This window comes from Podarcis bocagei (assembly GCF_964188305.1).
Source record: "Podarcis bocagei genome assembly, chromosome: 1".
NCBI classification, from domain to species: Eukaryota; Metazoa; Chordata; class Lepidosauria; order Squamata; family Lacertidae; genus Podarcis; species Podarcis bocagei.
The window spans coordinates 43657566-43671834 of record NC_138125.1 but is presented as its reverse complement, the minus strand read 5'-3'; the positions used below and the strand labels follow the sequence as shown (position 1 = coordinate 43671834).

The window sequence follows — 14269 nt, the reverse complement described above, 5'->3', positions numbered from 1 at the left end:
CTGTGATCCTGATCCCTGCTCGGCCTCCTGTTCCTGACTAACCGGTACTCCTGTTCCCTGCTCGGCTTCCTGTTCCTGACTATCCAGTACTCCTGTTCCCTGCTCGGCCTCCTGTTCCCGACCATCCGGTGTTCCTGTTACCTGCTCAGCCTTCTGTTCCAGCGTTCCTGTTCCCTGCCCGTCTCTCTGCATCGGACCTCGCCCCGCTTCGTGTGGACTCTGCTACACTCACGGTACCTTACCCCGGGACCAGCACAGTTTGCTCCCGCCACACCCGCACTCCCCCTTCGTAGGGGTGCGTTCGGGAAGAGCCAGAGGCCATGGAGGACCAGGCGGCTGCACTGGTGACTTTGGCCCAGGAGAACCAGGCCTTGACCCACACCGTGCAGCAGCTCAGTGACGCGGTCGTGGCACTTCAGCAACGCTTAGAAGCCCTACCGGCTCCTGAGGCCGACGCCCCGGCTCCTGGCAAGTACCCAGTGGCTTTGCCTGAGAAATTTGATGGAGCCCCGGCCAGCTTTCCTATGTTCCTGGCCCAGGCCAAGTTATATATCCAGGGGCGAGCCCGGAACTTTCCTGACGACCGCACCAAGGTGCACTTTTTGATTAGTTTGTTAAAGGACCAGGTGGCCAAGTGGGCGTTGCCGCTACTCAGGCAAGACTCCCCCTTGCTAGCAGACTATACGGGATTTTGCAATCGTTTGGAGGCCGCGTTCGGCAACCCCCAGAAAGGGAGTCAAGTCAACCGGGCGATTCGGCGTTTGAAACAGGGCAAGTCCACGGTGGCCGCATATACCACGGAGTTTCGGCTGTTGGCACAGGACTTGACCTGGAATGATTCGGCACTGCGGGACCAGTATCTCGAAGGGCTTTCGGACGAGGTACTGGACCAGTTGGCCACAATGGAACGCCCCACCACGCTAGACACTCTCATTCAACGGAGTCTACAAATAGACGACCGGTTGGAGGATCGTCGTCAGGCTCGGGACCGCCGGCACCTCCAGTTCTTGGCCCCAGTGTCAACCAGCAGCCCCACGGGCCCAGCTAAGTCATTGGAGGAACCTATGCAGCTTGGGGCAGTGCGGCCACGCCTCTCCCCCGCAGAGAAGTCGCGGCGTCGGGAGGGGAATCTTTGTCTCTATTGTGGCGGAAGCGGACACTATGCAAGGTCCTGTCCTGAGAAACGCCAGCCGCAGGGAAACCACCAAACCCCAGTAGCTGATGGCCCTGGCTACCGGGGGTCCCAAACAGCACAGAATGGGGCCGCACCAATTGAATTACAACACCTTATGGTTCCGGTACATCTATACCCTCCAGGAGGGCCATGGATTCTTACCCATGCGCTGGTGGATTCGGGCGCAACCCGCTCTTATATGGACGCTGCTTTTGCTGCCCAGCATCGGGTGCCACTGCGGAACAAGCCAGAACCGGTGCAGGTGGAGGCAATCGACGGACGGCCCCTGCGTTCGGGTGCCGTCACTCAGGAGACCTAGCCCCTGGTCCTGTGCCTCCAGCAGCACCGTGAGATGCGAACTCTGGATATTGCCTCCATGCCCCGGTTCCCCCTGGTGCTTGGGATGGACTGGCTGGAGGCTCACAATGTGCGGATTGACTGGGTCAAACGGACTGTACACTTCCCAGACCCCAGTTCTCCGGCTGAGACTGAGATGCTAGCGGCTGCGCCCACTGAGGAGGTTGCTGCAACGCTCCCCGCTGAATACCGGGACTATCACGACGTGTTTGAGGAACGGGGGGCAGACCAGCTGCCGCCGCATCGGTCCTTTGACTGTGGCATAGACCTCCAGCCCGGAGCGCCTCTACCGGTGAGTCGCTTATACTCGTTAACCGAGCCAGAGCGCGAGGCTTTACAGGACTTCTTGCGCAAGAACCTGGAGCGTGGGTTCATTAGGCCTTCTACCTCGCCCACTGCTGCGCCAGTGCTCTTTGTTAAAAAGAAATGTGGGGAGCTCCGCCTTTGCCATGATTACCGGGCCCTGAACAAAATCACCATCCCGGACCGGTACCCTTTGCCCCTTATTTCGGAGTTACTGGAGCGGGTGCAAGGGGCGCAGGTGTTCACCAAGCTAGACCTCCGGGGTGCCTACAATTTGATTCGGATCCGCGCCGGGGATGAGTGGAAGACCGCATTTGGGACCCGGTACGGTCAGTTCGAATACCTGGTTATGCCCTTTGGTTTGTGCAACGCGCCTGCTGTGTTCCAACGGTACATCAACCACGTGTTCCAGGACTTGCTAGACAAGTATGTGGTGGTGTACTTGGATGACATTCTGGTTTACTCCCGTGACCCGGCGTGCCACGAAGGCCATGTCCGGACCGTGCTGCAGCGCTTGCGCGAGCATCGTTTGTATGCGAAGCTCAGCAAGTGCGAGTTTCATCAGCGGTCAGTGGACTTCCTGGGTCACCGACTCTCACCAGGTGGGGTGCAGATGGATCCTGGGAAGGTGGCAGCGGTTCGAGAATGGGCGGCACCTCGGAACCGCAAGGACCTACAGCGTTTCCTGGGGTTCGCCAACTATTACCGAACCTTCATTGCGGACTATGCTCACCGCACCACCCCGTTGACCCGACTACTGCGCCCCAAGACGCCGTTTTCCTGGGACAAGGAGGCGGAGGAGGCGTTTCAAGGGTTGAAGGCCTGTTTCCAGAGAGTGCCAATCTTGCAACATCCGGATCCTTCTCGACCCTTTGTGGTAGAGACTGACGCCTCCAGTACGGCTCTCGGTGCCGTCTTGTTTCAGCAGCACGGACCGGAAGCGCCACTTTTACCCTGCGCCTTCTATTCCCGCCAGCTCCTCCCAGCGGAGCGTAACTATACTGTGTGGGAGCGGGAACTACTGGCCATCAAGGTAGCCTTTGAGGTCTGGCGCCACCATCTTGAGGGGGCACGACATCCGGTGGAGGTGAGAACCGACCACCGGAACCTGGAGTACCTCCAGACCACCCGCAAGCTGAACCAGAGACAGATCCGGTGGGCGTTGTTCTTTTCCCGGTTCCAGTTTCGGATCCGCTACATCCCTAGCTCTCAGAATCAGAAGGCGGATGCTCTGTCCCGGAAACCTGAAGACAACACAGACACGGTACAGCAAGCAGAACCCACCACGATTCTACCTTCGGCTGCATTCCTGGCCACCCAGGAGGCGCAGCCACTGCAGGTTCGGGTGCGGGAACAGCAGCGGGTCGACGCTTGGGCCCAGGATCGTCTCCGGGAGCTGGCTGAAGGGTCCAGTCCACAATATCCGGGGCTGGTCCTGCATCAGGGCCTGCTGCTGCACCACGGTCGTCTGTACGTCCCGCCAGGGCCACTACGGCTGGAGGTTCTCCGGATGGCCCATGATGCCCCAGCAGCGGGGCACTTTGGACGGTATCGGACCACCCATTTGGTCAGTCGGGAGTTTTGGTGGCCCCGCCTGAAGGCTGACGTGGCTCGTTACGTTGCTGGTTGTGATGTCTGCCGTCGCGCCAAGGGTCCTACCGGGCGACCCCCCGGCCTACTTCAGCCATTGCCAGTTCCACCGCGCCCTTGGCACACGGTTTCGTTGGACTTTATAGTGGAATTACCCTCGTCTCGTGGCTGTACCTGCCTTCTGGTTTTCTCCGACCATTTCACCAAGATGGTACACTGCGCTCCCTGTCCATCTGTACCCACAGCCAAGGAAACTGCGCAGCTGTACCTTCAGCATGTCTTCCGCCTGCATGGACTACCTGAGCGCGTGGTGTCCGACCGGGGCGTTCAGTTCACATCCCGGTTCTGGCGAGCATTACACCAGACCCTCGGGACAGAGGTCTGTCTCTCGTCAGCCTACCACCCACAGACCGATGGCCAGACGGAACGGGCGAACGCGGTGCTAGAGCAGTACCTTCGGTGTTACTGCAGCTACCAGCAGGATGACTGGGTCGACCACCTGGCATTGGCGGAGTTCGCCTATAACAACGCGGTGAATGCGTCCACCCAGCAGACCCCGTTCCAGGCCAGCTATGGTTATCATCCACGGCTGTTTCCAGAGGTGCTGCCGGCATCCGCGGTCCCGGCAGTGACGGAGTGGCTTCAAGAGCTCCAGTCCCAGCAACAGCTTTTGGTGGAGCAACTGCACCAGGCCAAGGAAGCGTACAAAGCCCAGGCCGACCGCCACCGCCAGGTGGGGCCGGAACTTCGCGTCGGTGACCTGGTTTGGCTCTCCACTCGCCATCTCCACCCTTCTCGACCTTCGCGGAAGCTGGACGCCCGGTTCACCGGCCCGTTCCCTATCGTGAACCAGGTCTCGCCTGTGGCATTCCATCTCCGGTTGCCAGCACACCTGAAGGTTCACCCGGTATTCCACAGGTCCCTTCTGAGTCCGGTGGCCCCACCCGACGAGTTCCACCCGAACCGTCCCCGACCGCAGCCAGTTTTGGTGCAGGGAGAGCCTGAGTACGAGGTGGAACGCATTCTGGACTCCCGATACCGCAGGGGAAGGCTGCAGTATCTCATTGACTGGAAGGGATATGGGCCAGAGGACCGTTCCTGGGAACCAGCGGCCAACGTCCACGTGCCTGCCTGCATCCGAGAGTTTCATGCGGCGTACCCCAGCAAGCCGGGTCCGGACCCTCAAGTGAGGGGGGGGCCTGGGAGGGGGGATGGTGTGATGGCCTGGGATTCCGAGTCTGAGAGCGATCCGGAGGAATCCCAGCCGGCACAGGAGTCCCCGCCTCCAGGGCCGGCTGAACTGGGGCAAGGCCTAGATGCTGAGGAAACTCAAGAGCAGGCACCAGGTGAAGCCATTCTGGCCCCAGAGGTGCTGGAACACTCAGTGGCCACAGGTGAGCCTCCTCCAGGGCCCAGTAACCCTTCGGCCTCTCCTGATCTGCAGAGGCTTAGGGCAGAGAGGCGAAGGGAACTGGTTGCCCCCAGGAGGAGTGCTCGCCTTAAGGCCAGAGTAGGCGGGGCTCCTGGGGGTCGGGACCGCCCCTGACCTTAGAAGAGGATAAAAGCCCACTCATCCCGGCCCCAGGTTGCGGGAGCAACGTCGTTGTTGGCTTCGGACCTTCCTGTGATCCTGATCCCTGCTCGGCCTCCTGTTCCTGACTAACCGGTACTCCTGTTCCCTGCTCGGCTTCCTGTTCCTGACTATCCAGTACTCCTGTTCCCTGCTCGGCCTCCTGTTCCCGACCATCCGGTGTTCCTGTTACCTGCTCAGCCTTCTGTTCCAGCGTTCCTGTTCCCCGCCCGTCTCTCTGCATCGGACCTCGCCCCGCTTCGTGTGGACTCTGCTACACTCACGGTACCTTACCCCGGGACCAGCACACGGGCCTTCTCTGCAGTGGCTCCCTGTCTGTGGAATGCTCTCCCCAGGGAAGTTCACCTGGCACCTTCATTATACACCTTTAGGCGCCAGGCAAAAATGTTCCTTTTTAACCAGGCCTTTGGTTGACCTGAATGACATCCTATGCCCTTTTAAAATGTGGCTTTTTGGGGAGGGGGTGTTATTGGGTTACTTATTTTGATTTTATATATTGTGATCTTTTCTGTGAACTGCCCTGAGGCCAGCAGGTACAGGGGGTATCAGGGCCAGATTTAGGTTTGATGAGGCCCTAAGCTCCAGAAGGTAATGGGGCCCTTTATATGTCCAGCTGTCCTTTGTCAACAACAAATTGTCACTGTTTTTTATGTTGAACATATGCTATATGGTAATTTATGGACCTAATAGGTATCTAAAGCCAATTGCCACTGTTGCTGTATGTAGCTTTTATTTTTTTTATTTTTTTTAACTTATATTTTGGAAATGTACATCCAGGTTGTTGTTTTTTCTTTAATTTTTTTAGCTTATACGTAAATCCGGCACTGGGCGGTATATAAATTCAATCAATACAATAAAATAAAATAAAAACCAAAGACAACCAAGGTCACCCAGCAGCTGCATGTGGAGGAGCGGAGACGCGAACCCGGTTCCCCAGATTACGAGTCCACCTCTCTTAACCACTACACTACACAATCCGTCCTGAAACCTTTGCAGGGAAAAAGGTGCATGACCTGACCCTACATCCTCATGAATGCACAATAAAAAGGCCCCAGATTGAGGAAGGTTTCTCAATACTAAAACTGTCAGACTTTTCAGATCTTGCATATGACCCAACAAAGCAGGGCAATCCCAATCCCAAAACAGAGAGGTAAGTATTGCGGCCACCAAGTACGTACAGTGGCCTGTCACCATAGCCAAAGATTCACAGAGAACAGAACCTAAATTGATGGGTGAAGGATCTCTCGCTGGCAGGATATAAATTATTCCGGACACTTCCACTGTGTGTCTCTGCACCTGCACTGAGCAGACCAGTTTCCCTACATCTAAGTAGATTTCGCTTACGAGAGCACACACAGTTTACAGACTAGTCAGAGAGAGAAATGGAAAACATTTCTAAGCACCGGCATCTCAAAAGTATGTGCAGGGATCAAGCAAATGAACGTGAGGGAGGGAAACAGCATGGAACATATCTATAATCTGTTCTGCCCAGACCAGTGAGCATGTCTGTTCTAACAGCCAGTGAATATATTAGCAGAAACAGAAATTTAATGGAAGAACGATACAGAAATAAGAATTAATCTGGAACATATTCCCAGTTCTTTAAAAAAAAATCAAGAGTCTTGTGGCATCCCAAAGATTAACAAATGTTATTACAGCATAAGCGTTCATGGACTAGAGTTTGTCCACAAAAGCTTACACTATAATAACATTTGTTAGCCTTTAAGGTGCCACAGGGTTCGTTGTTATCTTCGCTGCAACAATATACCATGGCTATTGCTCTGGAAACCATTCCCAGTATTTTACTCTCTTAAAAAAATCATTTGAAGATGTTCTGATTAATTTCTTTTTAGAAAGAAAAAACACCTCCCCTCCCCTCTGCTCAGACAAGTATATGCAGAGCATTCAAAAAATCCATTATTAAAAACCAACATTGTTTATACCCCTTAAACTCAAAATAATGGCTGTCAGTAACCTTGAATAATCTAGAGAGAGCTGCTTGCTTAGGCTACTGGTTTGGCGCTGTTGGAGGTTCTTAATCTCTTTTTCCTATTATATGGGATCAAACTGCAAAAGAACAGGAGCTATCCAGTTCTCAAGGACAATCATCTTAACCCCACATCTTAAGTACATAAAAGGAACCCATTAGCATCTTAAAATTATTAGATTTTTTTAAAAAGAAACAAAGAAAAGCAGAGCTCCACTCCCTCCCCCAACACCCACAAACACCTCGATCTCCTATGGAGGTGTGTTCAGCTTACAGAATTTCAGGCTCAGCCATTCTTATCTGCTTTTAGTATTCTTCAATAAAGTCCCTGACCCTTTGGATAAGGGATGTAAACCAACCAGATCCTGTCTGCTGTGGTTTGGCTAAAGCTAAAGGCAGCCTTTCTAGGGTTAAAAGTCTTCCCTCCACTTGTTGGTGGTTTTAGGTTTGAAAAGATGGCTCCCATTGGCTGATTTAAATTGTTAAGTCTGAGAAGGGAGTGGCAGCTAATAGCGCAGACAGGTCTGGAACATGACAGCTTCCACTTTTCCCAGGCACACCCCACCACCACCAACCCCCCCCCACACACACACACTTCTACATAAATACTCTTGTTACATGAAGGGGACGTTCACCTGGACCCTGCTCCTTTACTAGAAGTGGAACTGGGGTCTTACCTTGAAGATCGGCTCCTGCCCTGTGTGCTTCTGCTCTTCAGCTTAGTTCCTGCCCATCTCTGACTGCAGGCTGCTGCTTGTCTCAGGAGGAGGGAAACATCCCTCGCTTCAGGCAAAAATTCCCCACAATTCCATCTCTTGAGCTTCAGAAAGATTCTGGTTGCGCATTACACATGCACAGAAATACATCCTCCTCGCAGCTGCTTCCTCACCGACACTCTCCTTGTGCCAGCTTGCCAGCTGCTGTGAAGGAGCAGATATGAAAATGCCAAACGCCCCCCCCCCTGCCCAGGCAGGTGTTGAAAAAGCGGGACTCACAAGGAAGCCTCTTCCTTATACGCTTTGGAAAGAATCAGGCCAGAGTTATACTTCGGTTTTTGCTACGATGACCGGCTCATACCCAACACACCTCACAAGCAATTTTTAAAAATCTTACTTAGGCATGATATTGCGGCAAATCAGAGAATTGTAGAGTTGGAAGGGACCTAAAGGGTCATCTGGTCCAAGTCTCCGCTGTGCAGGATCACAACTGAAGAATCCCTGACAGCTTGACACCCAACCTCTGTTTAAAAACCTCCAATGAAGGCAAGTCCACGCCCCCAATTCCAGTTTTGAGCCAATCCTGTAATCTCAGCAGAGAGAAGATTGGATTAGATCCTGAAAGAGAATTTGTATTCCAGGTTAAGATTTTTATTAAAGCTTTTCTTGAAACAATAAGATACAGTGGTACCTCTGGTTACGTACGGTACTTAATTCGTTCCGGAGGTCCGTTCTTAACCTGAAACTGTTCTTAACCTGAAGCACCACTTTAGCTAATGGGGCCTCCCGCTGCCGCCGTGCCGCTGGAGCACGATTTCTGTTCTCATGCTGAAGCAAAATTTTTAAGCTTCAGAAAGTTCAACTAGAATACAGAGTCCTCTCTTAAAGGTAGTTCTTAACCCTTACCACCCACAGAAGGTAGTAATCCCTCCCATTTCCCACCTGGGATCTTTGCTTTCTCCTCCCAGCCTCTCACCCTGAACATGTATTCTGGAAATAAGACGAAAGGGACAGTTCGTGTTGTGCAGCCACTACTACTTTTACAACTGAATCTCGACAGGGCAAAGTTGGTGGTTTGCAGACCACCCTGAGTTGAAACAATAAGTACAATTCCTCCAGGTCTCCAAAACTGGAAACAAGAGGGTCATCTGCCAAACAAATTTCAAACGTCAACAACATTGCAAAGGGATTGCTGCCATGAGCAAACAACCCGTGTGGCTTGTGACCCAAGATAAGAGGAAGGCTTATCACACCGAAATGCTCCTGTGCACTTTTCCATCTAGCAAGGGACAAAATCCTCCCGGGCAGGGACCCGTGTCACATCTGTATTGTCACTAAATAAATAGGGTGGTGATGATGATAACAGTCAACTGTCACGTAGCTCTTTCACACCAGTTCTCCTCAGCAAGGCTGTCTTCAGCATTTCCATATCTGAAGGAAAGTGTCTGGTGGCAATCCTCCCCTCCTCCTTTGACTGGTATACGCAGATTTTGAGATTAGAGACAGGAAAAAAATCACACCCCTCCTTGGAATCTCCTGCCTGAAGCAACTCCTTCAACTTGTTTCATGGCAAAGCCTGCCCTGCAATTCTTAGATTGGCAGATGACCTCGAGGAGGAGTCTGCACCTCTGAGGCTGTGTACCTTTAAGGTATATTTGAAGCACATTCTTTCCCTCAAGGAATTCTGGGTACTGTACTTCACCCTTCACAGAGTTACAATCCTCAGCAACTCTTAGCAAAATTGTTTTTGGGGGGATGTGCTTCAATTGTGCTTTAAATGTATAGTGTTTACACAGCTAATTCAAATTCAGATAACAAATCTAAAGGAGAAAGAAGAGTTTCAAAAGATAGCGCTTCTTATTTGGAGTCTGAGAAGCCAGCCACATCTCACACAGTCACAGCTGATGCTGCGATACATTTCATAAGACTATTTCTGTCATAGTATTGCCTTCTGACAAGATCCAAGTTCTCAGCAAGGCCCCAGGTAAAACAGGAAACTAAAAAATAAAATAAAAGCCTTGCATCAGAATAATTTCCTCCCCCATTCAAGTTAAAACCAATAGAACTGCCAAAGAAGTATTTCCTCTTTTTCCGGCCTCCTCCCCAGGTATATTTACAACAAAGACAGTTTAGCAATCTGTCAGACACTTTGTACTTTTCTGGAAGAAATTCAGAAGGGAAAACTGGGTTTTCCATTTGATATCCTCACCTGTGTTCCCGCAAGTACATATTCTCATGAGCAGTAAGAAACTATAAATAAGGCCCTATGCACATTGTACAGTGGTACCTTGGGTTACATGCGCTTCAGGTTACATACACTTCAGGTTACAGACTCCGCTAACCCAGAAATAGTACCTCGGGTTAAGAACTTTGCTTCAGGATGAGAACAGAAATCACGCAGTGGTGGCGCGGCAGCAGCGGGAGGCCCCATTAGCTAAAGTGGTGCTTCAGGTTAAGAACAGTTTCAGGTTAAGAACAGACCTCTGGGATGAATTAAGTACGTAACCAGAGGTACCACTGTAATGTCTGCTGCTAAGCATGCAGTTAGACAAAACTTAGATAGCAATTCTGTAAACATCAGCACTTCATAATAAGTTCAAGTAATGAAGAACTAAGTGCAAATTCTAAGAGAAGGACACTGCCAGACATAAGCAACGTTGCTCGTGAAATACTTTTACCTGGGCTAGCAAGCATGTCCTGCATTTCTCTGAGTGGAACAGTACAGCACATTCATCTGGGTCTGAAGGGGGGGGGGTGAACGGCGGGTCCAAAACTTAAGAGATGAAGAAGTGCAGGAAGCGGAGCGAAAGAAATAACTCCTGAGTGACTCAGCCTTGAGTCTTCTGCTTAGTCACCTGTACATCTTCTCTCCAGCTCACCAGAGTCAGCGCAGGTGCCCTGCCAATGCCCACCCACTTCTTCGTTTTGACAAGGTTAGTTATTAAAAAGAGAGGGGGGAGAAACGAAGAGGGTTTGAGAGATCGGGGAAAGATGAATTTTAAAAAGCTGCAATAATAGAAGCAACCTTTCCAGAGCTGACAGCAGCCCATTTTGCCAGGGCTCCTCCCACACCCCAAGCCCCCGCAGTTTTATTTCTCAATTAAATCATGAATCAACTCGTTCGCTTGAGAGCATTGCATTTCCTAAATGTTGCCTGGTAATTTTGACCTCGTAGGAAGTTGCCATGGGGAAGAGGATGATGTCATTCGCAGGAAAAGCACAGAATTTACACATACAACAGGAACAGAGCTATTTATAAAAGAGCCTACTTCTCCATTCCCCCCCTTCCCCGCCCTGAATCCCCGCACCTCTTTCAGTGCGGGTGTCAGGGGGGAACGGGCAGGCAGAGGTTCTTGACAGCCATGTCTCAGAAATGAACTTTGCTAACCTGTCAAGAAATGCTCCAAGTCCCTGAAACGCTGTCAGGTTTCAGGCATAATTCATTGCATACAGCTGGCTTTTTAGCTCTTCCGCTCAGAGGTGATTTCCAGCGAATCCCTAAATAGAGGTCAGGTGGTAACTTGGCATACAGACACCAGCAGAGCATTCAGAATTACTTATTTATTTGCCACCAGTTAAATCTGTGCTCCTTGGGAGTGGTATTCTCAAGGTGAAGTCCAGAGACCTTGGGTGCTTCAAGACCGTTGCTGTTTTCAGGTGGGATTCAATCACATTTGGGCAAATTTATGTTGCCCGGTTAAAGCTGATTTGGAGGTCCTGTACAACCAAGATCAAACCTATCCATTCTGAAGGAAATCAGCCCTGAGTGCTCACTGGAAGGACAGATTGTGAAGCTGAGGCTCCAATACTTTGGCCACCTCATGAGAAGAGAAGACTCCTGGAAAAGACCCTGATGCTGGGAAAGATGGAGGGCACAGGGAGAAGGGGACGACAGAGGACGAGATGGTTGGATAGTGTTCTCAAAGCTACCAGCATGAGTTTGACCAAACTGCAGGAGACAGTGGAAGACAAGAGTGCCTGGCGTGCTCTGGTCCATGGGGTCACGAAGAGTCGGACACGACTAACGACTAAACAACAAGTACAACCAAGGCACTTCCCTAAAACTTCAGGGGGTTTTGATAGGAAAGGGATGGGCAATGGAACATGTCAGACAATACATGCCTGACTATACAATTCAACTCCAGGTGATGTGGCCAGGAAAAATTCCGGCTGAGACAAACAAGAGCTTCTCCTAGTTGCTGATTACTGTTTACAATAAAGGGCTTCCTCTCATGGATAGATCGCATAATGCATTTCCTGAACATCCTGAATGATATGTTGCCAGGAGTAGTAAAGCCAAACGATATTGTTTCTATAGAGTACTTACATTATGATGGTTACTCGGTACAAGCAATGATCACCTTTCAAGATCAAAACTTGGTCAAACTTATCCACAGATCAAAGGGACACGGGTGGCGCTGTGGGTTAAACCACAGAGCCTAGGACTTGCCAATCAGAAGGCTGGCAGTTCGAATCTCCGCAATGGGGTGAGCTCCCATTGCTCGGTCCCTGCTCCTGCCAACCTAGTAGTTCAAAAGCACGAAGTGCAAGTAGATAAATAGGTACCGCTCCGGCGGGAAGGTAAACAGCGTTTCCGTGCACTGCTCTGGTTTTCCAGAAGCGGCTTAGTCATGCTGGCCACATGACCCAGAAGCTGTACACCGGCTCCCTCGGCCAATAAAGCGAGATGAGCGCCACAACCCCAGAGTCGACCACAACTGGACCTAATGATCAGGGGTCCCTTTACCCTTTACCTTTTTATCCACAGATCAAGACATCTATTCTTAAAGGAAAGGATAGCAATATATAAGAGGACCAAGGAAAATCCAAAAAGGAGAACCGACCACAAAAGGTCTGGTCTGATCATCATAAACTAAGGCCACTAAGGCCTCTTCTGTCGACATTCCTCTTGGTTTTGAGTGTACTGATGCAAAGGCAGCAGAAGAAGAAGCAGGGGGGCTGATGTTGAATCTCTCCTGGGTTGTTGCCAAGCCCTCCCAGACCTTAATGTTTTGTCAGCAGTTGACTGGTCTGTTTTTCCCTTTCCATTTGCCATAGCACTTAAAAGATTCAAGGTCAGTCCCAGAGTCTCACAGTTTTTTATCTTGCAGCTGGAAATTCCCCTAGCCCAGCTCTTGTAAAGCAACCAGTTTCAAAGGCTTCCACTAGGGGGAAACAGTTTCTATTTATAATAGTCAATAATGTCCTCTTTTGAACACAATTCAAACACTCCAAAGTTAGTTTCAATTTTCAGTTACTTTTACTCCTTTTTAAAAGCAGCCGGAGAAACAATGTATTTCTCTTATTTAGCTAGCTGTCAATGAACGTTCTAAACGCTTTCAATGAACATTCCACAAGACGTCAGTCCTGCTAGCAGCCCGTTTCCAGGATCAGAGCGGCGGTATTTTAGCTCTCTTCGCTCTCTCCCACAGGCATACTCAGTCCGCAACTCCCCCCCCTCTTCTCCTGCCTCCAAGGGGGGGTTTAATGTTCTTTGCCGATGGAAATTTAGTCTTTTACAAAAGGCTTTCCAAGACTCCAGCTTGCAGCCTCATTGCCTCAGTCTATTTACAAAAGGGGAAGGCGGACGTCCTGTATTTGAACCTCCCCGTTACGATGCCAAATTAAACGTTTAAAAATCCAATTCTTCCGCTTCAGCTCTACTGATGGGTAATTACTTTAAAGTCAAATTGTCCACAGGAAAAGGTCAGCGCTCTCTGGCAACAGCTATGCGGCTTCGCTCTGTGGAAGAAGCAGACGATTTGAAGCACCGCGCCGCTCACCCCACGTCGCTCCGGACCCCCGAAACCGGGTTTCCCCGCGAGTAGGGGAGGTGCAAAAGGTGCCCGCCGAATCCCACGTTCACAGGCTTCTCCCACCTGTGATTTTTTGCGGGTCTCCGCCTTCGCCGTGGCAGCCAGACCCAGATTCCCACGGAGCAAATTCCTCCCGATCAGAGGAATTCCGCCATTACCGGAGGCACCTCCCCGGAAGTCATAAACAAGAGACCCCAAAATGTTAAAAAGGCTGTGTGAACTGTTGGCAGAACTCCGTATAAGCATCTTAAATCTTGATTTTCAACTCTCAGAGAAGGTGTACCTTCTATTGTCATGCCTCTTTAAAATCCACCACGCCAGTTATGGCCAGAGATATTAGCTGCAAGAACAGGAACAAATCACTCACTTTCATAATCTTCCTGGTTTAAGGTGTTTTGCTGACACTTGCTTTCAATGACTGAAAACATTGTTCAAACGTTATCTGCCTATTTCACAGGAAAATCCTCTGTAAATATATTAGAAACACGTTACGGCTTATTGCACAAGATGTACTTGAAAAATGGCTTGTGACATTTTGCTGGGTGTCCAATGTTAATCTGTTTTAAGCTATCCTCATATAGCCTAGTCCTTGCTGTACTTGCATTTATTTAGCAAATTTCATAACCTGGCCTTCAGTTCTTAAGAACTCCAGGGGGACTTAACAAGAAAACAAATGAAATCAAATACAAAAGCAGCAAAGGCAATGCAATAATACTGAAACAGTGAAGTAACAAA

The 14269-nt window shown here is 50.5% G+C and overlaps 1 protein-coding gene and 1 long non-coding RNA gene across 3 annotated transcripts in view; one reads left to right on the top strand and one right to left on the bottom strand.

The window, feature by feature from the left end:
* LOC308594927 (serine/threonine-protein kinase PAK 6-like) overlaps positions 1 to 8381 on the bottom strand; it is a 51190-nt gene extending 42809 nt beyond the window's left edge. Inside the window, exon 1 of one of the 2 annotated variants that reach the window (XM_081208502.1) lies at positions 7680 to 8381. The gene's annotated coding sequence lies outside the window, so the exon portion shown is untranslated. The remainder of the gene's footprint in view (positions 1 to 7679) is intronic. The other variant, XM_081208501.1, reaches the window with a different exon arrangement.
* LOC308596119 overlaps positions 1 to 10381 on the top strand; it is a 28705-nt gene extending 18324 nt beyond the window's left edge. Inside the window, exon 4 of the long non-coding RNA XR_014012322.1 lies at positions 8687 to 10381. This is a non-coding gene — a long non-coding RNA (uncharacterized lncRNA). The remainder of the gene's footprint in view (positions 1 to 8686) is intronic.
* The last annotated feature ends 3888 nt before the right edge of the window (positions 10382 to 14269 follow it).